The following is a 24,482-nucleotide window of genomic DNA, read 5'->3' as shown; positions in this document are numbered from 1 at the left end:
TTAGCTGTCTATTAACTAAAGATTAGATAAGGCTTGGATAAGATAGCCATAGACCCTTAGGATTCCTCCCCACCCCTATATGTTATTTTCCTATGTGTTTTGATTAGAAATGAACAACAAAAAATTGTGCAAGAAAATTCTTGGAAGAGGGGAAAAATATTGCAAGACCCTGGGAAAGAGAGAAATACTGTCATACATCCACAAAACATTCTGGAACCTGAGAGGTGGCATGTTCAGGATGGCAGTGCACCCCAGCCGTGTTCACTGCATTGTGCACACAGGCAGCCAGTCTGACATGCGGCTGGCTATGAATCTGTGTGAATGCTACATGTTCTGGGCTCCTCAAGTTATTGAAATTTTTCCACTATTAATTTGTTGATCTGGCTTAAGCTAGGGGTGTGTAAAGGAAACCAGGATACAGCAATAGTTTCACACCAAGAGTCTTGTAAACAAACATCGTGAACAGATAAATGTTGGCAGATTTCAACCTGCAGCCTCAAATAACACCTTCACACTTGGGAGCTGGGGAGAATGGAGGCATTTTAGAGCCATTTTTAGCTGGATAAAAGCTGAAAACTGTATAAAGAGTTGTGAGTATTTTTAAAATTAATTTATTTCTCCAGAAATGTACTTCTTGATGAAAGTAAGTTGTTACAGTTGCAGCACTATTTGGTGGGATGAGAAATCAGAGAGAGAAGCATGCAGGAAGAATTTCCTGGGGCTGGGTAGCCTCTCCTGGAACAGAAGAGGGAAAGATGTCTGGTAAAAAATATGTGTTTTATAATTTCAGAACATAGTTACTAGCCATTTTTTTAGTCAAAAAATGGTTTATGATTAGGAGAATATTTTATAACTGCTTGCCAAATTAATTGCACCAAGAGAAAGCAAGCTGCTGATTTGGTGAGGTAGATCATAGCTGTTTCAGTACAGGCTGCAGCTTAGGTCCAACTATAAAAGCAGAAAAAAGGAATCACCTTGATTGTCACATGCTATTTGAGCTCATTGTTCTGAACAACTATACTTTGAAAAACCAATCAGCCTGAGAAAACATTTCTGATACTTTAAACAGACATAAGGTTAACACATGAAGTATTTTAAATGACCCCAAGATTCTTTTCTCCTTGTTTTGAACAGAACATTCTCTGGCAGGAAGGCTCTCAGAAGGCTTAGAAGTTATTAAAAGCTTTTTTAATATTAAGCACAATTTAGTAATAATAAAAGTAAGGATTTATCACAGTAAAATAACTTAGCATCATTCAGTATTTACAGATGAAAGTGAAAGAGCACAAGAATAATGTCCGAATTTTCAGACTCTTTAAAAGAATTTCTAAGTAACTTAAGAGCTGCATAATTTGATTTCAGCTCAATATGCTGATTTCTAAAACTGAACAAAAGTTCTTAGCTTGAGGTGCCAGATGTTGGTACAAGAAAATTATTAATACTTCAACTGTTGGCTCCTAATTAAATTCCTTCACAGTAGTACAAACTATTTGAAAACAATAGTCCAGTAAATGAAAAAAACCCCAGTATTAGCTCTTGCTTGCTTGCTTGCTTGCTTTCTACTAAGTGTTACATCAGTAACTGAGAAACCTCTTTAGAGCAATGGTGAATTCTGGATAATGATAGCAGAAGTTAAAGGAAAAAGGACTTCAATTTTTCATTCATTAATGACTTAAATGTATAAACACGGAATCATCAACATCAACATGAAATAAGAAACAGTAAGGCTAGCATAAGCAAAAATGTGAGGTTCAGGACAGCAGAATCTGATCTGTGAGTTAAATAAATCATTATAGCCCTACTTTTGCCATTAAATTTAGCTATGACTGCCTATGACAAAGCTGAGCTTGTCATAACTGGAAGGTGTTCTACTTTAATGAAATGAAAACAGCAGTGCACAACCATGGCACAACAGCAAGCTACTGGTAAGACATCCTTACAGTCCTGTTTTGTGTAGCACTTGTCTGAGGACTGAGGAAGAAACATTCCCTGCATTTTCATGTGAAGCGCAGCATCAGCAGAATAATTCTGGAACCCCAGGGTGGTCTCTAGTACCTACTGCCGTGGGACACAGGAATTTTATGTTATTTTAGTAACTTAATGTTATTCCTAAGAAATGAATGTATTTAGTTGTTCTTGAAAAATGTCTTCCCCTGAATAGTTTACCAGAGAATGTCACTCAATCGTCAGAAAGCTCTTTCTAAAATTGCCTCAAAGGCTAAACACAAAAAGTAATTATTTTGTTTTAAATGTTCAGGGCCAGAGATCTATACATGAATGTTTCTGTTCTGGCACAGAATTTCATGGTTTCGTTCCACTGAAGATACAGAAAGAGCTATTTCCTTTTGAATTAGTGTGGTTCACTAGATCTATACTACAGATGCTCTTTAATCCATACCCCTCAATGTTATTATCCATCTTCCAAATCCTTTTTTTTTTTACTCTAATAGAAGTGCTATGTTCAGTCAACCTATTTCCAATATACCAAGTTAAAGCACCAAATGTATCTTTACACTTTAAAATTCCTCTCTATAGAGAAAAAGATTCATAATTGCAGATTCTGTTTTGTAAGCACTAATTTGCCTTTTACATGTTTTTACATGTTTTTAATATGCATGTCCAAAAGCTTGCTAGTAATACTTTCCAGATAGATTCAGCATTGGAATAGAAAGTCAAACAGCTGGTTTGATAGCCCACATTCCAAAGTTGTAAAAAAACACCTGCACAAACACTTATTGCCACTTAGGAAGCCTGGAATCTAGAATTGACATGCACTGTCATTTTCATTCTCTTTTCTTTAAGCATGTCAATTTTAAAAATCCTTCCTTTAATAATTTCTTTGTTAAATTTCTACTCATGCAGTTGCAATTTTCTGGCTTTGAAGACATAGAATATTGAAGATTTGATATATATCCAGCAGTGATGGGAAAGAATCAGTATTACAATGCAATGGTTCTTTTAACAATGAACAGAGATACATCTTTATGTTTTAAAGGAATCATGCCAGTATACCTAGAGATATTATAAAAATGCCAGAATTAAAACAAATTCTGGTGATAATAATCAAATCTTAAAAATGGAAGTGTTACAAAAGAAGAGTAAAATCTTGCACTTGGGGAGAATAACCACACTAACCAGTACAGTCTGGGGGTCACCCAGCTGAAAGCAGATTTACAGCATAAGGTCTGGAGACTCTGGTGGGCAACAAGACTGTGAATGGCCATGTAGGCAGGACCAGAGCATCTCTCATATGAGGAGAGGCTGAGAGAACTGAAGCTGTTTAGTCTGGAGAAGAGAAGGGAATCTTACCAGTGTTTATAAATATCTGATGAAAGGATGTAAAGAACCCAGACTCTTTAGACTGCATGAAATGCACTGCCAAGTTAGGTTTATTAGCTTACATAAAGTAGAAAATAATCACTTAAATGTTATCAGAAAAGTTCTCTAAAGTTCTCCTTTCTTACAAGGTGCTCTTCTGCAGAGACCTTTTTGAAGAGACATAAAAAAAACCAAACACAAATTCAAAACTGGCATGACTATTTATGTGTCCAACAAATAGGTCATTGTTTCATTCCCCTGCTTAGATGAAAAAGATACAGAATGGTGAAGACCAGAAGTATTTTGTAAAGCTAGAAGCTAATATCCACTAAATAATAAGTAATTCAGACCCATGATTTGCTGAAAGAGGAAAATTGGTACCAAGGGTTATAGAGAGACTACTTTTAAAACTTTCAGCAAATCCTGATTTCACAGATAAGAAGGATTTTTTATGTGATGGAGTTCTGCAAATGCATTTAATACAGGTGCATATGCTCAGTAAGTCCATTTCATAGACATGCATACACAGCACCCCTTTCATCTTACTTTCCAGCCTCCAATACCCTCAGAGGATGAAAGATGACAAACTGTGTTTAACTTCAAGCCCCCATAGCTCTGTTATAAAGTAACTTTGTTTCTAGAGATATACCATTCACTATTTTCTCTTTGGAGTTCTGCATGCCAATATTTAAGGAAGTTACTTGAGAATTTCAGTCTGAGCTGCTTTCTTCTGTAATAATGTTTCTTTCTTTATAATAAGAGGACCAGGATTGTCTTCTCATCTACCAAGCATTGCATGTAACATCTCTAATCTGAACATAAACATACTCTAAGTAGGGTTGAAATCAGCTATGAATAGAAGATGGATCATCAGAAGACAAACAGATCTTGACTGAAATGCTTCCTCCTGGACACAGGAAATCCTGGCAGTTACCTGAATGTGTGGTGCAGGTTTCTACCTGAGACACAGGAACAGAGAACAATGTGAGGGAAAAATGAATTACCACAATAAAGAAGAGCAGCCAGGAAACTCATATTGCTTTTAAGTGGGACAGAGGACTGAGCTCAATAAGGCACAACAGCTGCATCTCACCCATGAAAAGGCATGGGCTTTCTTGGGAAAGCCTGGGATCAGGACTGAATTTCTGCCTTGACTCAGGCCACACATTTGCCGTTTTCTATAGTTCTGTTTCTTTATCTGCAAGAGCTAAACTGCCCTTCTGAAGGACCTTACAAATTGTTAAATAAGTCAAAGATTTAGCAAAAGTTACCATTGCTTATTAGGCAAAGTGATACATTTGAAGAAAAGGCCATCCAAGCTTGGAGGCACACAAACACTTCAGGTATTATGAAACATTACTAAATTTGTAACATATTAAACACTAATAAAAACCCATCTAAAAATTTGACCTCATGTTCTTATTTAAGCTTAGTTGCTTGTACTTACACCTGTCCCCATTTAGATTGTTCATAGGAAGAACACAGAATTTAACATTAAAGGCTACAGTAATATTTTTTTTCTATCTCCTCCTGCCCCCCCCCCAAAAAAAAAAAAAAAAAAAAAGCCACCAAAACCCCCCAAACCAAACTTCTATGCAGAACAGTATCTGGCTTTTAGTACAGACCATTTATTACTCTCCACTGATAAAGGCATTTATAATGCACTTGCATCAGTCACAGGTACAGCAAGAGATACACTTCTGGCATATACTTCCTAGAAATACTGCCCTTGATGAATAAATAAATCATGTCATTCTGGCTTTCATAAAAAGGAATACGAGCATATTTTCATATGACATATGACAAAATCTGCTGTTCCCTGTTTGCATTTCCCTGTTTTCCCCAATATACTAATCAGAAGACACTATTATATTCTGTATTGAATTCAGAATTCATAGGTACATTTCACTGAAGGAGATAACCTAGTTTTCTGAATGGAAATAGAATTTATCAACACAGTTTAAAACAAACAAAATACGACATTTCACACATCTCACTACTGAGGATTGTCTTCAGTCAGTCTCCTGCTGACTTTGTTAACTTCAAAGAAAACTATTGGAAAAAATCACTTGAAAAATCACAGTACTTGAAGAGATTCAAACCCATTTCTCTACTACTTCTTTCCCTATCCTAATTCAGGATCCACTTTACTGTAATTGAGCTGGGAAAGATTAAATAAAATGACTCCTGACATTCAAAGACAGTCTGCTACAGTTCTTCATTTATTTTACCATTAAAATGATTCAAATAGATTGGAAAAAAAACCTAAACCACCCAAGAATTTAATACAGTATGTTTCATTTTATAGACCTAATCTATGATCTAGGATAGGTCAATAACAAGATGGATCAAGAAGCCAAAGAAGGATGAAGAATAACTGGCTGTGTACTAGTACATTGGAGATTACAGTAGATTAAAAAATGATAAATCAGGAGTGTCATTCTATTTCAGATAAAAGCAAGTGCCATTGTGGCATGCAAGGAATACAGGAGTAATCCCTTTACTACTCAGGATTGTAAGGCCACAGCTGTCACACTTCAAAATCCAGGTCCATACTTCGGAAAGAGGCAAATCACATGGGATAAAGTCTAGCAGAGAGCAGTGAGTCAAAAACCTAGATGGAATTTAGGAAAAAAGGTGGGAAAATTAGTCTTTCAGCCTTGGAAAAGAAGATACTTCAAAATATGCAAAATCTTCTGCAAAGAGAATGTTTTTAGTACTCAAAGGGGTTAGAACAGGAAATAATAAATTGCAGCATATGAGATTTAGATTAGATATTAAAACTTTATGAGAACAGGCCATCTGTGCAACCACCATCAGAGGGTTTTTTTAAGAGGAAGCAATAGGAACTGCTATAAGGGATATCCAGGTATTAGGAAAAATGCTACAGAGAACAAGATAGTTCAGACAATGTATCAACATTTCATTCAACTTTGAGATTTTTATCAACGTTTCTTTATTCTTCAGATTAACACACCTTGTGAATCACTCTGCTTTCAAAGAAGGTTTGAGGATCTTCAGAACATTGATAAGTACTCAATTCCAATTGCATGTTGCAATATATCACTTTTTAAACGTATGATATTTAGAATATTCCCTTATTCCTACCTCTGTTAATCTCATTAAGATTAGTGAAAAAACCTACAAAAGTTTTTCTGCTGGACAGAGCTGAGACCACTGATCAGAGACTTATTTTAGTAAGAGCCAAGTTTAGATATCCAATCAGCATAATGCTTTGCTAACACAATGTTTGACAATATTCACAGTTAGCAATTTGAAAGCTGGTAATACATCTGCCTTTTATTTTTTGTGGGTTTGTTGACATACTTATGTGAATGATTGCATTAATTAAACTTCATGCAATAGGGATCTGCTCTTTACACATGACAAAGGTGTCATCTGGTTTTAAGATAAAACTTTCAACAGCAGAGTGGGAAGAAGAAACAAATCTTCAAGAAGCTCTTGGGGCACAGAATTAAAAAAAAGGGACCAATTTAATTCTTGAGTTAGACTCCCTTTAGTTGTTTAACCAGGAATTTTAGTGGAGTGAGAGGGGGAAGGGAAGGGGGTTTTTTAACTTGTGTGTTGTGGTTTCACCACAGCCAGCAACCAACCCCCAGGCAGCTGCTCGCTCACTCCCCCACCAATAGGATCAGGGAGAGAACTGGAAAGGTAAAAGGTGGAAAACTCATGGGTTGAGATAAAGACAGTGTAAAAGGGAAAACAAAAGCCACACACACAAGCAAAGCAAAACAAAGAATTAATTCACTGCTTCCCATGGGCAGGCAGGTGTTCAGCCATCTCCAGTGCAGCAGGACCCATCATGGTGATGGTGATTTGGGAAGACAAACAAAGACAAACAGACAAACACTATCACTCCAAATGTCCCCCTTTTCCTACTTCTTCCTCCCCATACTTCATATAAAGAGCATGATGTGACATGGTCTGGAATATCCCACTGGTCAGTATGGGTCACTTGTCCTGCCTGTGTCTCCTCCCAGCCTCCCATGCATCTCCAACTTTCCTGCCAGAGTGGAGTATGAAAAGCAGAAGAGGCCTTGGCTCTGTGTAAGCCCTGCTCAGCAATAACAAAAACATCTCTATATTATCAACCCTGTGTTCAGCACAAATCCAAAACACAGCCCCATACCAGCCCCTGTGAAGAAAGTTAACTCTACCCTAGCCAAAACCAGCACATCTATCAAGATTAAAAACATTATTTCATTAAAATGCAATTTGAAGTTCACAAAATTTTTTAGGCTATAAATTTTTAACTTACCTAAAATCCTTCCCTTGGGCCATTCTCAAAGTCTTTAGGATGTGCTATGATTTTTTATGTTTAGGGCCTAAGCCACTTGAAATGATTCATAAAAGAACACAGTCTAATAGGGAAAGTTACCTAAATAATTCAATACTGTTACACCCTTTGATAGGTACATGAGGAACAGAAAAGGCCTTTGGAGGTTTTGTTTCATTTTCACTTTAGGCAAGAGAACATTTCTTTTTTGAAGGAGAGAAATACTTTGCCTTACACTACCTCACGTCTGGCACCACAAAGAGTTTTATACACACCATGCCTGACTCATTCCATGTGAGCAAGAAAGGCTTCTGTGGGAGATAGGCAGGCTAAATTCCAAATGCAGTTGTACTGACATCATAAATAAATAAATAAATAAATAAAAGCTAGGGAAATAATGCAGAAATTCTGTGCATTTTCAGGGTGCTTTAAAAGCTTTACCTGGTTTACCAGATTGAACACATTTCATACTGTTCTCTGGGGTATCAACAAACAGTGTTCTCTTTGCTTCCTTTTGCCCTGTAGCCTCCTTAGATGAGCTTTGGGAAATTGGAAAGACTGCACAGAGAGAGAATTAATTTGCACACAGGATCTGCAGCCTAAATTTGTCATCTTGGCAGCCCTCTCTTTTTGAAGCAAATCATGAATCATCACCAAAGGAAGAGCCACAGAGGAAAAAGTCCATGTTTTACAAAGTGCTGTGGCTAGAGCCAGCCCTCGAGAGCCTTCATGGAGACTGACCAAGCTGCCTCTGGAAGCAGCACAGCCATGAACCTGCTGGGCTGTGAACAGCCAGCTCATACCGTGTGAGCTGAGGGATCTCAGCTGTTCGGTCACCTCTATTGCTGACTACCCTTTCCTCCATTATGCATCCTTTGTATCTTCTCACAGCCTAACTTACTGATACCTGCTACTATGATGTTCCCCCTCGATCTGGTTGAACCCACTATTACGTTACTGTGGCTAGACAACAACTGACTGAACCTTTTTCAAGCTGTTGTATGTATAATACCACCTTATGCAAATACTCACAACATTTTCATAGTGTTACTCTTTAGCTGAGCCTGCAATTACACAGTTTAATTAAATTTTGTTTGACATACATCCCTGTTTTTCCTTAGTCTTTATTTGCAGTCTTTATCTGTGACTCCACCCTCCCTCACAAAATGGTACTGGCAATCTCCACTAGTATATATTGTAGTTGGACTAGGGAGTTGGTGTAGGTCCCTTTCAACTGAACTGTTCTATTCTATTCTCAAAGTTATTTTTCTAAAGAAAAGAGGGGGCCTTAAGAAAATACAAGTGCACTCCATGTTACTTGGACAGAAGTCTATGTTTACACACTCTTAATTACTCAAGTTGTTACTGAACTCTGAGCAGTGTATACTTTAAGGCAATAATCAATTTGGTACCTTTCCTAAGGACAAACATTGTAAAGACAGAGCTAATGTCTTTATCCTGTCTAAACTTTCTGCTTATTGCAGCCTGTTTTATTGAATTTAGGTGAAATTGCCTTTAAAGTGGTATAAGGAGACCAAGGCTATATGGGTAATTAATTTTTTTTCCTTACCATAATATTAATTATTTGTGATGCAATTAATTTTTAAAATTGAGAAATATTTTCATTTTTCTCTGTTGCACATTAAGCTGTCACTTAACAGAAATTAAACATACTTAACAGAGACTAAATATACTTTTCTTACATAAAAAAGCATCCAGATCTACACCACCAGAAATCTATAGACAGCAAGGAAAAACCTGAGTTATTTTGCGTCTGAGCATTTACAAGGATATGATAGTACAGGAGGGATTTTGGTACCTTCACTGACTATGGCAGTGTGTCTCTGGGTTGAGTAACAAAAGGGCCATTTCATCTTCCATGAGGTACATTCCCTGATTCCAGTATCTTTGGTTAGCAACTGGTCCTATCCAGTTTCTGCCTCTAAAGAAAAGACCACATTTGGTATTCAAAGTCCTACTCTGTCTTTGAAGAGAGCTGCTTCCAAGTGAGAAACAGCAGATCTTACATATCTCCTATAGCTCAGTTACACACTCATTTCCAAAGATAAACAAATCTTTGGCTCATCTTCTCTTTTAATAAGGAAAAGGGAAGGAATTTATCAGACTATCTGTTCACTTCCCTATCACCCTTTATTTCTTCACAAAGGTCAACTTTATGAGAGCAACCTTTTTTCATTCTCTAAGAAAGATACATCCAGGGGAATTCCTCAATATTCCCCTCAAACAAAGACCTTGCACGACAGCAGTAAAGTATTTCTTGATTTTGCATACTGATTGAAGATTTGCATCAGTGTGCATAACAGAAGCTGTGGTAGATCTTAAGTGGCATTTCCAACTAGCTGCTATCCTTTGAAATGATGCATAACCTTGTATTATGTCCTGCAGTTTTGAATCCACAGATGCAAGAAAAGTACACCTACACTCTAAACATATAAGCTGCTGTAGCAGTACTAAAATATTCAATATGATTAAATTCTGGTATTAATTGGAAGACCAGTAAAGCATATTTTAATTTATTTTTTCCTTTACACATTAAGTTTCTATAACAAAAATGCTACAACCCAAGAGTTGAGGAACTTATATAATATTATCGATCCTTACAATATTATAAGTTCTTGTCTTCAGAAAGTCAAGGTGGTTAACAACTCATCTTTAAAAAGAAAGAAAAAGAATCATGAAGAGAAAAAGAAGTCCACCAAAATGTCATGATTTTAACAGCCATGTTTAGCAGCCTTTTCCAACAAAGCTCTGACTAGCTCAATACATCAGGTAGTAAAGCAAGCGTGAGTGAGCAACAGACACACATCCTCTGAGAATTCCTTCTAAGAAGTATAATGGCTGTTATTTTTACACTTTTAATCCCTAGCCTCTCCTTATTACAGCTAATCATCTCAGCATACGCATTAAAGAGGGCTCTGCAGGTAGCGTAACACAAGAAATCAATTGCCATCCAAAGCACTATGCTTGCTTCTATAGCAGCATCTTTGACCAAACATGGGTTAATATATTGTGAATTTTCAGTTTTCCCCTTTGTTTTAGCATGAGTCAAATGTTTTATTCCCATATTCCACAGCACAGTCATTAACTTCATCTATTTATAATGTCATTTTTAATTTGATATGTGACTGCACAGCAAGGCAGCTTTTAACCAAGTCAGCTGTATACAAAACCTATAATAAATCCTAATTTCAGGGTCTATATTCCCAGAAGACTCTTCCCCCTCTATTAAGGAATAAGTGACTTCTCTAAAACAGGTGCAGGAAAACATTAAAAGTGCATACATATCTGCTCAGACACATGCTGACACACAAAAGAAAGGAATATTGTACAGTGCACCCAGTACAATACAGAAACACAACTTATGATTGTTAAAACTACGTATTTCAACTCTTAATTGCAGTCTAATTCCTTAGGCTGCTATTGATACCCATGCATGGTAATTATTCCCTATTAGAAGCATGAGTTTGCAACACATGCAATTTCTGGATATTCTACCATCACCCACCTAGGGCAGAATCCTTTAATAGGGTGAGAAAGATGGGAGAAATCCCCAAGAAGATATACTGCAACTTGTCATATCAGTGTTTCAACCATTTGTAAAAGAAGATTAGATTCTGACAAAATATATGTTGTAGAAAAAATTTATACACTGCACACACGTGGCAGGCGTGGGCAGGTTCTGCCCTTGGCCAAACCTTTACGGTCCCACCTTGTGAGCTGCACAAACCAGCACCACTTCCCCTTTTGGTGCAGCAGGCACACATTCTGTGTTTTGAATTTCAGCAGCATGGTAGGAGAGGGTTTTTTGCATGTGTTGGTGCCACTATCAATTTTGTACATGACTGCACAGCAAGACAGATTCTCTTGGGATGTGTAAGAGGCACCTCTGCTCCAGGGCCAAGGTAGCCTTGCCAGAGACCCACAATGCAGAGAGGGAGCCCAGACGTCCCATATACAGACACTTGGCAGCCAGCTCTCTGAAATGCATCTCCACTACAGAAAATCAGGCCAGCTCTTTCCAGCACTCTTGAATCTGAAAATGGTGCTTTTGAAAAAATGTAAATGAATGTTAAAACATGAATGTTTTAAATGAAAATCCACTGCAAGTTTCACAATGCCACAATAACTTAAAAGAATAAACCTCATTCCATTTCAATGACTCTGAACCTCCCAGGCTTTCTGAAAGGGACATCTTGAATCCAACTTTTCTAGAAAAATCACTCCTATAAAAGATCACACCCAAATCCTTTAAAGTGCATAATTGTAGTCAGTCTACTTAAGGTTCCCCCCAAAAGAAATTTTCTCTTTCCTGTCTTGGGCAGTATTAACATTCATAATAATCAGTGATGTAAGAAGTTTTAAATATAGCCATATATAGTCCATAATTGTTGTACTGTTGCTATGCACTATTATATAACTGCCTGCAGATGGCTGCATTTCAATGGAAAAAAACCTACACTGTTTAAAAAAAACCCCTCTTCTTTACATTTGTATTTCTGATTTGTAAATAATAATAATGTTAACAATAATAACAATTAAAAAAAAAAATCAATGCACCGCTTTTACATTTACAGCAGCAGATATTCTGGTCCCCTCTGTGTAAACCAGTTTCAAATGTGCTCTAGGATTTTTTTTTCATAAAAGAATATAAAAGCTTAAAGCATTACAATTGTTAAGAGCTGAAACTTTAAAAACTTCCACTTTGAGTTTTAACTGAACAGGACCACCTCTGTTAACAAGAGATTTTTATTATGATTAAAAGGGAAATTTAGAGCAAGGAGTCCGATATTCTTCTGCTAGTCTGCAGGCTTAAAGCTCTTTAAAATAAGAATATCAATATTAAAAATGAATTAAATTTTCAATTATGGCCTGTCCTTGAAATTTGATTTTGCTTTCTACTTAAAATAGTTACTGCAGCATGAGTGCAATAAAGTCAAAGTGCTTCTAATTCTAAATTGCATAGTTGTAAAGTTACCAAAAGGTTTTTAAGGCATTTTTAAAGTGTTACTTCGAAGAGTCAGTTTTATTCCTCCTGAATTGAATGAAGAATTAGCATTGATTTTTAAGGAATTCAGAACAGAGCTGAGTATTTTCTTGTTGATGGCTCACGTATCACTTTTCAGACTCAATATTTCAGTCTGCTTTACCAGTCACTAACAGCACAGTTAGGAAGCTGGTAACACACTAGCCAAACAATCAGTAGTAATAAATCAGCTGATGGCTGGGCAAAATACTTCTGTTCCTTTGCAGACATCTTCTGTGTTTCACAGCTTTGCACTCTGTGTTGTTCAGAAGCTTCCCACATCAGCAGGGACACACAGTTACCAGGATATAATTTTTGGCTGATCCACAGAATTCCTGTGTGAACTTGGGCTTGACCCAGTAATTTTCTTCCTGTAAGATACTCCACTGCTGTAAATAAACAGGCAAACAAAAACCAGCCCAGATTATAAATTTTTACTTTCACTTAATGTGCCAGTCTCTTGGCTATTCCACAACCACTAACAGCATTAGTTCTTTGGGGATGGGACTGTCTTTACAGTACCTCTGTGCAGTGCAGAGAGTGCAGTGGGTCCCTCACCTTCTAGACATTAGTGGGTATCAAACTCCACGCTCTCAAAAGAATGCTTTAGGGTTCATGAAGTGGTGGTTGCTCTCCAGCTGAGGAAAAGAGCAGGTTATAGAGCCATGTCTGACAGGAAGCTAATATTTTTGACTCTGTGCAGGCAAGATAATCACATGACCTTATTTTTAAATTAAATCAAATTTATGTTAATTAAAAAAAGAAAAGCTCAAACACTTCTATTAATGAAAAATACTGAGAAACAAAGTGCTAGCTAAGTTATAAACTCCACTTTCTTCTTTATTTTCAAGTACTTTAAAGCAAAAATTATTTAGTAAGAAAATAATTTGCACATAACAACCCTATGCACCAACCCATTACAAGCAAATCCTAACAGAACATCCTGCCTTTCTTCAGAACACAACATTGCATCCTTGCACAAGACATAACACTAATATAAAGCCATGCATATATTATTTATGAGATCAAATTTCCTCTCTCTCTGACCAGGGCCAGAACTAAGGCTCCAAATTCTTACTCTTATGAAAAACAATTAGATAGCAGCTAAAGCATAGCAAGCTGCTCATTATGGTTTCATTAACCCAGTCTTGGAACATAGACACTAATAAATGTGTTGGCATTTCTTTAAAAGCTTAAGTATCAAACATTTATACCTGAAGTTTTCTTAGAAAGTGGAACAAAATAACTATATGAAGTAATTAACACCAATTGGGACATTCAGTTCCTATTGATTTTAAAATCAAAAGCAGCATTTTCTCTACAGAGAGGGAGCTTTTGGGGTTATTCTGTCTACAAGAATTCCTTTAGCTCCTGTTTGAAATGCCTCCCTCTGGAAAGAGATTTAAGTGTTGCTTCACATGGCCCAGCAATGCCTATTCCCTTGTAGTCTCAAAAGGTGTTTCTGACTGTTTAATTGCCTTGACTGTTAAAATGTGTGTTCAAATTTGGATTTTAATCATTCTGTGTGGCCATCAATAGTGTTAGTTTTATCCGCAACACTGAAGTGTTCCCTTCTCAAATTTCTGTGCCTGTGATGCTGCCCTGAGCTGCCTCTCTGCTGAACTCCATCAACTTACTTCTTCGAGCACGTTTTGAGGCTGATGCTTGTTTCTTGTGTATCATGGTTCCTGTTTCAAGTCTATTATCTGATAGCCATCTCGTTGTTTTAAACTAAGCACAAACCTAGCACTACAACAGCAGCAACAAAAATAGCAAAAACAAATGGAGTGGTAAACTTGCTTATTTTCTCCTTGATTCTGGGCCAGTTTACGCAAATACTGCATAAGCCATCAACATAACACTGAGCCATGTCAGTTATCATGACCATTCCTACTCCCTGAGGTCTTGGTACTTGGCTCAGAGAAACATATTTCTGCTGCATTCATTGGATCAGTCACTGAATCTGGATCAACAGAAATACAACCACGAACAGCATTTTAGCAAAGGTGCGTTCACAGCCAATGTACATTGGTGCAGAGGAGTCAGTCTGGTTTGAAACCCACAGCAAAGCCTGGGCAGGGAGCTTCAAGCTGATATTCTCTTCCATTCAGACAAAAGAACGAGGTTTTAAATGGCATCAGGGTTTACAAGCGTTCGGCAGCCGAGTTAATCTGACAACTCCGTGTCTAATTCTTGTGTGCGACGGCCGTGTGTGACATAAAAAATTAAATGGGTCCATCCTCCCCGGCACTCTGTGCCGGACGTGCCCGCACCTGCTGAGGCGGGGAGCCGGGCGAGGGGACAGCGTCCCCCTGCCGCGCACAGCGCCCGGCCCCGTGCGCCGCAGCTCTCCCGGAGCCCGCGGACCCCCCGCGGCCGCGCAGCCGAGCCCCCCGAGCAGCGGCGGGCGCGGGGCGGGGCCGCGGGAGGGCCCGGCCGCCACCGCCCCCGAGGCGGGCCGCCGGTGACAGCTGGGGAGGGACCCGGCGCCGGCAGCGAGGTGCGGCTGCCGGGCGGTGCTTCGCCGCCGCTCTGTGCGCATCGCGCCAGCGGATCCGCCCGGGGAAGGAGTGGGCAGGGGCTTGGCCGGGCCCTGCCGCCGTCGCCGGCCGCGGCGTGGGTGAGTGGCGGCGGCGGGAGGCACGAGTGGGTGATGCGGGGGCGGCGCGGAGACGGGGTGGCAGGGGAGGGAGGACGGATGGATGGAGGGATGGAGGGATGGAGGGAGGATGCTGCCGCGCTCGGACACTTTAGTCGTGCGAGATGCCTAAGGGAAAAAAGTGCATCCCGGGGCGGGGCGAGGCTCTGCCCCTCTCCTCTCTCCCGTCCGTGCTAGTGACCCGACGGGCGAGGGAGCCTCGGGAAGGGCGGCTGGTCCTTGGCGGGGCAAGGGCTGCCTGTCCCCAGGCGGGGCGAGACGGCTCCCGCCCGCCGAGGGGGCCCGCTCGGCCGGTCCCCCGCCGGCCCCCGCCCTCCCGCAACTCCCCGCAGCCATCAGCGGGCCGGGGCGCGGCCGCGGAGGGGCCGGGAGAGGCCCGGTGCTCCCCCATCCCCGCCGGTACCCGCGGCAGGGCGGGGTGACGGTCCGGAGCATCCCGACCCCCTCAGGGTTCTGCCGCCCGCCCCCTTCTGGGCTGTACCTGCGGTGCCGGGGGTCTCCAGGGCAGCCTCCGGGGGTGGCACCTGCTCCTGCAAGCCGGGTCCTGCTGGCACGGGTGTTCTAGGAGCAAACCCGAGGCCTGCCCTTGGAGGGCTGGCAGGATGAGGCCTTTATTTATTTATTTTTTTTTTTTTGCAGAGTGCTGGCTGGCTGTTATTTACATAATATCTCTGCTTAAATGTGACCTCGTCCCTAATTGGAGGCTTCCTTTCCATTTTCTATGGCAACACTACAGAACAGATCACTCCAGGGGGCTGGATGAGAGGAGTATCTGCACACTGTAATCTTCCTCTCTTGGTTCCCCATCAAGACTGGTTTGTTCTAGTGAATGGGTGAGATTTTAAAAAAAGTTCTTTCCATCAGCCCTTAAAGCAGTGGCTAGGCCTGCAAGTCACTGCAGATTTACAGAATCTCTGAATTAGGGGAGGATGGAGTGAACACAGGCTTGACTAACAAGCAAGAATTATTTTTGTTAGTTATTTCTATTTTTACTAGCCTGACTGATGATTTCCGTGCACCACAGTACCTAATCAGACAATCCTAAGAAATGATGTTAATTTTAACTGATGGTATTTATTTATTTTAAAATTAATAGAATTATTAGAGGAAGAAAGAAAAGAAATCCTAGCAAATTTTGTAAGGGGGAAGGAACTGAGACCCGCTTCATTCAGAGACTCCTTTTGCTCCTTGAGATCCCTGCTCTATGCTTAGAACCCGTCATGTAGACACAGTAGTGTCTCTTCTTACATGGCTGGTCTCACTGACAGCAAGCGTGATGTGCCTATGTATTTATGCAGGAGTAGAATTCTGTAATGCTTATTAGGGTCTGCTGTGTTTCATCTCTGTGAGATGCCAGCTTCAGTTTCAGGTTTTATATGGCAAGGGGTGAATATCTTTGTGTTGGTTTTCCAAAACCTCCTGAAAATAAATGTTTTGTGATTGTAAGACACACAAATTCATGATGCATTTAGGCAGGAAGGTTTTTCTAAAGACTTTTAAATTCTGCCTTAATTATCTTTTGAGATGGTGTTTTTGTTCTGCATTGAAAAAACACGTGCCTTACTGTTAATAATGCTAAAATTAGTTACTGTGATACAGAAGCTGGGATACTCTGTAGGGCTTAGAACATTTGTTTTCAGTCTCTGCTCTGTTTGTACTTCTTGGTCCACTGGGATGACTTTGTTTCTTGCACCTGAAGTAGTGTGGGCTGTTTTGAGGTTTGAGGTTTTTGTTTGTGGATTGGTGCACAGTTAGGTTGTTAATACAAAGTGAATAGATACATTGGAGATTTAAACAGAAGGACAGAGGTGCTCTGCAACTTCAAGGAGGCCAGGCCTAGGACTCCTTCACTGAGGCACTGGAGCTTGTCTGCTACAGTAAGTAGCAGACTTACACAAGTACTGCAAAAGGCCATTGGTGTAGAGATTTGCCTAACATATTTAAGTTCTCTGCATGTAGATTAAGGCTTTTTATTTCCATTTGCTTTTTGGAAATGCTCTGAGCAACGCTCACTCTCCACTTAAATGCATGCTCCTTTTGTGTCTTAGATTGTTGTTACGGGAATGCAAGAGCTGGAAATATCCTCAAAAGAGGCCATGTGTTGAAGCATATGTGAGGCATAAATGAGGCTTGAATTGAAAGAGATGTGCTCTGTTAAAATGTTAATCGCAGTACACAGTGATGGAGGAGAGGTTGCTTAAGATTTTTCTCTTAGAGGTCCATCTCATTCAAGCTCATGTTTTGTTTTCCATAGTTAGTACATTTATGTCCACAGCACCATCTTTGTTGCAGTTTATCCCAGCTTTGCTGTCAGTTTCTGCCTGTAAGTATTATTTGTCAGTATGCAAATGTTTATAGTTACTTTCATGTATAGATTTTTTTTTTCTTGTAGAACATTTTGGTTAGATTATCATAGAGGAGATGGGAGATGTAGGAGTAGCAAGTATATGAAGAAAGAAATGGGCCTGGCCTGTATTTCTGGATAGTGCAAGACCAGATGAAGCTGGCATAAATACGTGTCAGGGAACAGAAAATACTGAAGAATGTGAGGTTGGATTGCCCCTTTGTATAGAAGCAAGGTTGGTTGCATCCTGCCTCTGTCTAAGAGGATATATGGACAGGTACCACTGATTATTGCATCTCTGTTTATTAATTTTGAACCAAAGTTGCTCTGCCATAAAGCAAATAAAACATCAAACCCTTTCTCATGTCCTTATCTGTAATCCTGATTTTTTTCTTTTAACTTTCATTAACTCTGTTCTACATCATTTTGAAGGCACAATAGTCAGCCTTAATTGCAGCTTTGTGTACTGATATGCACAAATGCATTCCATCTCTTTTGTTTCTCATTTAAAAAAAAAAAGTTCCATATTTAGAACAATTGCTGATTTAGGGTACTTATTGCAATGTTACTCAGCATTAGTAAGGAAAATCAGTTTCATGGTCGTTGTTTCATAGTTTATTCACATGATACAATAGAATATCTTGAGTTAATGATCCAAAAAAGTGGGTTTTTTCCATCTTGGGAAGTTTTACTCTTGTATGCAAATTTTGTTACTTCTGTTTAATTTTTGCTAAGTTTTTTTAAAATATCAACCTTTATCAGCTCTAACTTCCATAATAGGGAAAAATCTATAATAATTCAATATAGGTGGTATAGATTCATTGTCAGTGGGGCAAAATGGAACCACAATATAGTTCAAACTTATTTTTCATTCATTCTTTCTCCATGATACTTCCATCCTTTGCACATTGTTGTAAATCATGCAACTTTTTCTTTGGCAGATGGAATGCTTTTGTGGGCCTTTCTTAGAGATCACTAAAACTCGGTTGGTTGCTTCCTTACTTGCAGTATTTCATCTCTTTGTTTGTCTAATAAGAATGGCAGCTGAAGAGAAGCTTCTGCATGTGCTGTGGTAGGTGAGGTCTTCCCCTTTTCCTCTCAACACAGTCCAAGCTCATAGATCTGGCATTTAATTCCACAGATACCTTTGGATTTGATGCACTCTTTCTTTACCATATAGTCTCTCAAACACATGCATAAATGCATATGAAGAGCCAGATGTATTTGGGAAGCTCCCACCTGGAGCTGTTAAGTTAGACAGGAATGGATAAGGTGCTTGATACAGTGAGGAATACAGTGGGAATTTTGTTATTTTATTTTTGTTCTGTTAGGCATGGAAACTTGTAGTCACTCTGTATTTTGTCCACGATGGGAAATTATGTGTCAATGGCAATTTCGAATTTATCTTTATATCCTTGGTTTTAAGAGAGGGCTGCCTAATGCAGATTTTATAAAAATATAAACATACATACACATGCAATTGTTTTGGTGCTGTCCTGTTAACATGCTGAATAACCCAATAAACTAAAACCAGCTTCTGGAGGTGAAAGTCTGAAAGTGAAGGAAAAATCACTTAAATGGTGAAATGTTTAGAAATAGTGAACAGACTTTTTTGTAGTAGTTATGTCGTCTTCAAACAGTCAACATTGGTTTGCTTTGGCTTTACTTTGTTTTTAGTGGAAGATGGATGAAGGACATCCTTGTTTTGTTCTGATAATAAGAGAACTTTGATGTAAATATTAGTTCATTTGTATCTTGCAGATGTTTTTAAAAACCTATATATTTAATCTGCAAGTTGGAATTCTGTAATCAGTGTAAAATTAAGAGAGGAGCTATTTATATTATGTGTATGTGTTCATGTGTTGCTTACTTGTTCTCTACTAAATGCTTAGCGTAGCCACAACTGTAGGAGGATCAAGATATCTCTCCTAACTCTTTGAAGTTTCTGTTCAGTTTTCTTCTCACTTTTAGTCCATCTTAACGCCATGTTGCCCATTTTTTAGCCCCCTACCATGACAGTAAGGGAAATGAGAGCTGTTTCAGAAAGTACTTTTTTTTTGTATTTCCTAGTACAATTTAAATTGAACTTTCATCCTCTTGGATAACTGACAGTTGTCCTCCATTTCAATTGTCTTTGACAAGACATTACTACTGAAAGCTTTTAGTTGCTTTTGCGATAGATCTTACCATTCCATCCAGGAAGGAAGTGTCAGCAGAGTCACATAGCTGCATTTTGTAGTTTCACTTTTGATTTAGCACTGATGCTCAGCATGTGCCACAGATGAAATGCTTGGCTTCCTGGGTGGAACCTCAAAAAATGGTGTCCCTTTGGCTGTGGTCAACATAGTTGTCAGCCTTCATTATGGACACTGTCTGCATATCTGATTGATTCAACTGCTGTGCGGGGGAGGAGGTGATTTTTTTTTTATTTTCCCCTGTGAGTATAACACACTAAAATCTAATCCTAACATTATCTATTTATTTTAAGATGACGTGAGCCAAGTGGTAAGTTGGTGTAATTGAAACTGATGTGCTATTATTGTTATTATTATTATTGTTTGTATGGAAGGAGTAAGAGTGAGCCACTGCAGAATAATCTTCCATGGATTCTTCCAAAATTACCTTATTCCTCTTCTTCAACAGTCAGAACAAGGAACATCTATCTTATCTAACTGAAGTAGACTATTTTAGTAAGGCTTTCCAAAATGTCAGTGATTATGAGGCTGAGATTTCATTTTCTTTTTCTATTTTCTATCTAGTGCAGTATCCAGCATCTGGTAGCTGTTTATTTACTGCTCTGTAATGCTTCTGTTTATGCAAAAAAGTGTCCAATGTTCTGCATTTCTTCTCACTAGCTGGCATTTGAGCTGCTACCCAAAGGTACAAGCCTTGTTTTCTTGTGGCTGCTAATTCTCTGAACAAGCTTATTATCCACGTTTGTAAATACTTGTGGTGATGTGATGCATGTCTACCCTGAGTCTAATCAGGACATGTTGCTAGGGTGAAGGTTTTACTTTGTGAGACAGTGGTTCTCATTTTGTTTGAGTCTCTAAGCTGCAAGTACTTCTCTGATTTTGGAGTAACTGCTTCATATAGTTCTTTCTGCACTATCTGGATGTTTGTCCCTGTCAGGATGGAGAGAGTGTGTTGGGAGGTGCTCCTTCTCTAAATTGCTTAGAAATGAGAAATGAAACCCCAAGAATAGACCTTTTTTTTCCATATCAAGGTGTAAAGCACCACTTTCACAATGTTTTTACCTTATGTTGATCTACTTGAGTCGCATCTTGGCATTTCCTGTAGAACAGATCATGTCTCGTTCATTGCTAAGCTTGTTAGGTATAGACTGTATTATAACCATACTCCACTAATTTAGTGTGGCAGACTTTTATTTCTTATAAAAGAATTAATTACTTTTCCTCTTGTATCCTTTTCTGGACTCCCTATTTCTTAATCCAAAAAGGAAGATCTGCAAATACATTTTATTCCACCTTCTTATATCGATGTTCTTTGAGTTTCACTCATTTTAAGGAAGACCACATGATAATCTATCTGCACTATGGCAGAAGAAAATAATTCAGCTGACCACTAAGGATGATGGGCTTAATTCTCACAAAGGCAGACTTCAGCTTCTCTGTGCAGCATAATCCTTCTCAAGATAATCACCCTATTAGCTTCTGTGTGAGGCTTTGGCCTCTACCACGTAGGATGGGAGGGAGGATGGGATGCTGTGCCCCAACACTTATGGCCTGTTCTGGTAATTCTGAGGTTTTTAGTAAAATAGCAAAGTCTTACTAAAAACTTTAATTACATTTGCTGTGGCCTTGCTTCCTACGGAAATGAGCCTTAAATGCTTCTGCTGTCTCTCAGTCCCCTATGACTAATTTTTGCATTTGTTGGCTAATTTCAAACTGCATGTGTAAAATGGTTGAAGTCTTGAAGATAAACCTCCTGCTCCAGAACTCAAGATGTATATGCTTGATTGTGAAGGTTAGATGAGCCTTTTTTGTATTTTTAATCAAGTTTCATTGATGAATGGCATGAACTCATGTTCTTTGCAATGAGTCACTTTGAAAAGTGAATCTTTTGGACTATTTTGTTCCTGACAGCTCATGATATCCCTTTATTAACGTTTTCTAGTTTGGTTTGGTGGTGGGTTTTTTGTTTATTTTGGGTTTTGTCTGGCTTTGTTTGGATTTTTTTTAATAGATTGCCATCATATGCTGAAATTTCTCAGAATTTTTTAGATTCTACATTCAACCAGCCAGGAGGTTGGGGCTATTACTACCTCTTGCAGTAAAAACCCAAAGGTTTCCTGCATTCAGCTGATTGTACCAACCTTGCCTTTATGTCAATAACAAATATTTTATATATATATATATATATATATATATATATATATATATATATTATTGTTTGCAGATTTTTTTTTTTTGCTACTGTCCATTGTGTAAGAAAACCTGAAATATTTTTAGGTTTTTTCCAACTTTTTTTCTCCATCTTTTTCACCTCAACCTTTCCTAGATGACATGTAGTCTAGAAAGTAGATGCCTACTTCTTCATCAGAGAAGGGAACCATGACCATAGCCATGGTTAGGTATATCTGAGCTAGATTTAGTCTGTCTTTTTAGTGAGCTATTAGGAATGTAGATATTGGGTAAAAAAGCTGTGGTTTTTAGGACTAAAAACTTAAATGCTGAGAATTTTGTGTGCATTCATAAATGTGCACTCAGAAAATACTCCAAGAATTAATATACAGATAAATCTGTTTGTGGAGACAGCATATCTGATGAACTGGGTAAAATAGAAGATTCCTGCATACTCGCACTTTTAACATAATTGCATAATAATGATAAATTATGCTTTAGGAGGGGATGTGTTGGAGATACGTCTGATTTAAACAGTGTTTAAGCTCTAATCACAGCACTTAGTGTACTTAATATATATATTGTCCAAGAACTGAGAGAGGCTAATCCTTCAAACAGCACAAAAGCAACACAGGATTCCAATTATTTACTATTTGCTATTTCCTCACGCAAAGCAAAGGAGTATCTAAAACCTTTGGAGGGATGTGTTCCCTGATCACTTGAGCTGATTAATACAATGCATTTCTTAAGATTTAGATCTGTCAATGCAAAATCAGTAAAGCAGAGCCGTAAATATCATGATTTTCAAGAATGATAATTCTAATCTGCGGAACCCCCTCCCTTCCCCCCCTCCCCAATATATACTGCATGTTTGCTCTTTTGGACTCTAGGTTTTGCACATCTGATGCAAAAATGCATTCCTGCTTCAGCTGCCACATTCAGCTGTAATTTGCGTGTGGAGTAAGGGAGCTAGATAAAATCTATGGTCCTGCACTGGAATGCAGTAATTGCCAGCTCCGTACTGGGAGGTGGGACCAAATGTGTGACTCTATCACAGCATGAAGCTTAGATCTGTGGAATAACTCTCCTGCTCTAGTTATTCCAGATACTCTAGAATAACGTCTCTGTTTCTCAAGGAAATTATTTTTATTGGTATATAAATATATTGGGAGAAGGAAAAATTAAAATGGATGCTGTACTCTGAACTGTCTGCAAGGGAGTAACTATTTCCATGGTCAGTCTTCATGTGAAAACAAGTCTGAAGAAGCTGTATGGGAAGTAGGTAAGTCAAGAATGGTGAGAAAGATGCAGAAGGAAATGAGTGAGTTAAAAGAATATGCTGCAGAGAAAATAAGAAAGAGTGGGCGTCTATGTAGGCAGCTTTGTTGATGTCAAAATGCTGCATGTTCTTATTTTGTTGTGCTTTGTCGTGATGGAGGAGTGCATGTTCTGCGCAAATTAAGCCATGTCATTCTGTCTTCTGAAATAATTTTTTTTAATGTGGAAGGAATTATTAAGTGTGAGATACATTCTTTAACAATGAAACTGTGCAATATGAAACTCTTATTTTTGGGGGTTTTGAATTACACAGACTGTTTTTTTCTTTTTCCTGTTCCATATTGCCTGAGATGTGCCCCACCCTGTGGGTGATAGAAGTGTTGTCATGGCTTCTCCCTTGCAAAGGTTGTAGATTTTTAAGTAGAAAAGTAAGAACCCTCTTGATACTGACTCATTTGATTCTGATCTCAGCTACAGTCTGTATAACATGGATCCATCATCCATACATTCATCAACTTTATTGCATGTGTTCTGAATTTACACTGGATGTAAATAACAACCAGTCTAGGCAATGAGGCTGACAGTAGTAGTTACACTCGTTGTGACCCTGACCTCTGTGCATGGGAAGAGCTGCTACAGTTTTGGGGCTTTGATTAAAGGTATATCATTCTTTAATCAGCAATAAATAATCTGCAGTAAAGTCAACTTCAGGTTTTTCTCCGCAGTTTTTAGCATGGCCCATACTGCAGGTGTTTCTGACTGATGAAACCTGCCCTGAAAAGTGGGACTGTAGGTTGGTGCTTGTATGTATTCTGAGGATTCAAGTAGATCGACGTGACTTTGGAGCCCCAGACTAAAACTTTAGTGATTGACGAAGTGCACAGACCTTCTTCTGCAGTAGTATCTCTCTATATTAGTATGAAACTAACACAGTACACTTCAGAATTACAATGTGAATAAATTTAATCAGGTTGTATTGTAGTTCTGAACTCATTAAACCTACCTGTGAACATCCATGTCACAAAGCTTCATATCATCTTTGTCTGTGTTGTTAGGTCTTCATTGGTTGTCTTTAGTTTTGTTTTCAGTTTATGTGCTAAGCCCTTTCATTTGAACTGCCCTAGAACTTATTTCTTAGCATTTTTCAGAAGACTTCAGTGTTTTTGGGAGCTATATTC

The 24,482-nt window shown here is 38.8% G+C and overlaps 1 protein-coding gene across 10 annotated transcripts in view; it reads left to right on the top strand.

Annotated features, from left to right (window-relative positions):
• The first annotated feature begins 15,133 nt into the window (after positions 1–15,133).
• The window catches only part of JAKMIP1 (janus kinase and microtubule interacting protein 1), a 228,040-nt gene continuing 218,691 nt past the window's right edge, over positions 15,134–24,482 (top strand). For 7 of the 10 annotated variants that reach the window (XM_039551317.1, XM_039551323.1, XM_039551324.1 and 4 more), the window contains exons 1-2: positions 15,134–15,279; positions 15,958–16,151. The gene's annotated coding sequence lies outside the window, so the exon portion shown is untranslated. The remainder of the gene's footprint in view (positions 15,280–15,957; positions 16,152–24,482) is intronic. The other 3 variants (XM_039551319.1, XM_039551316.1, XM_039551318.1) reach the window with 2 other exon arrangements.

This window comes from Corvus cornix, chromosome 4, assembly GCF_000738735.6.
Source record: "Corvus cornix cornix isolate S_Up_H32 chromosome 4, ASM73873v5, whole genome shotgun sequence".
Classification (NCBI taxonomy): domain Eukaryota; kingdom Metazoa; phylum Chordata; class Aves; order Passeriformes; family Corvidae; genus Corvus; species Corvus cornix.
This window is presented reverse-complemented; position numbering and strand designations above follow the sequence as displayed.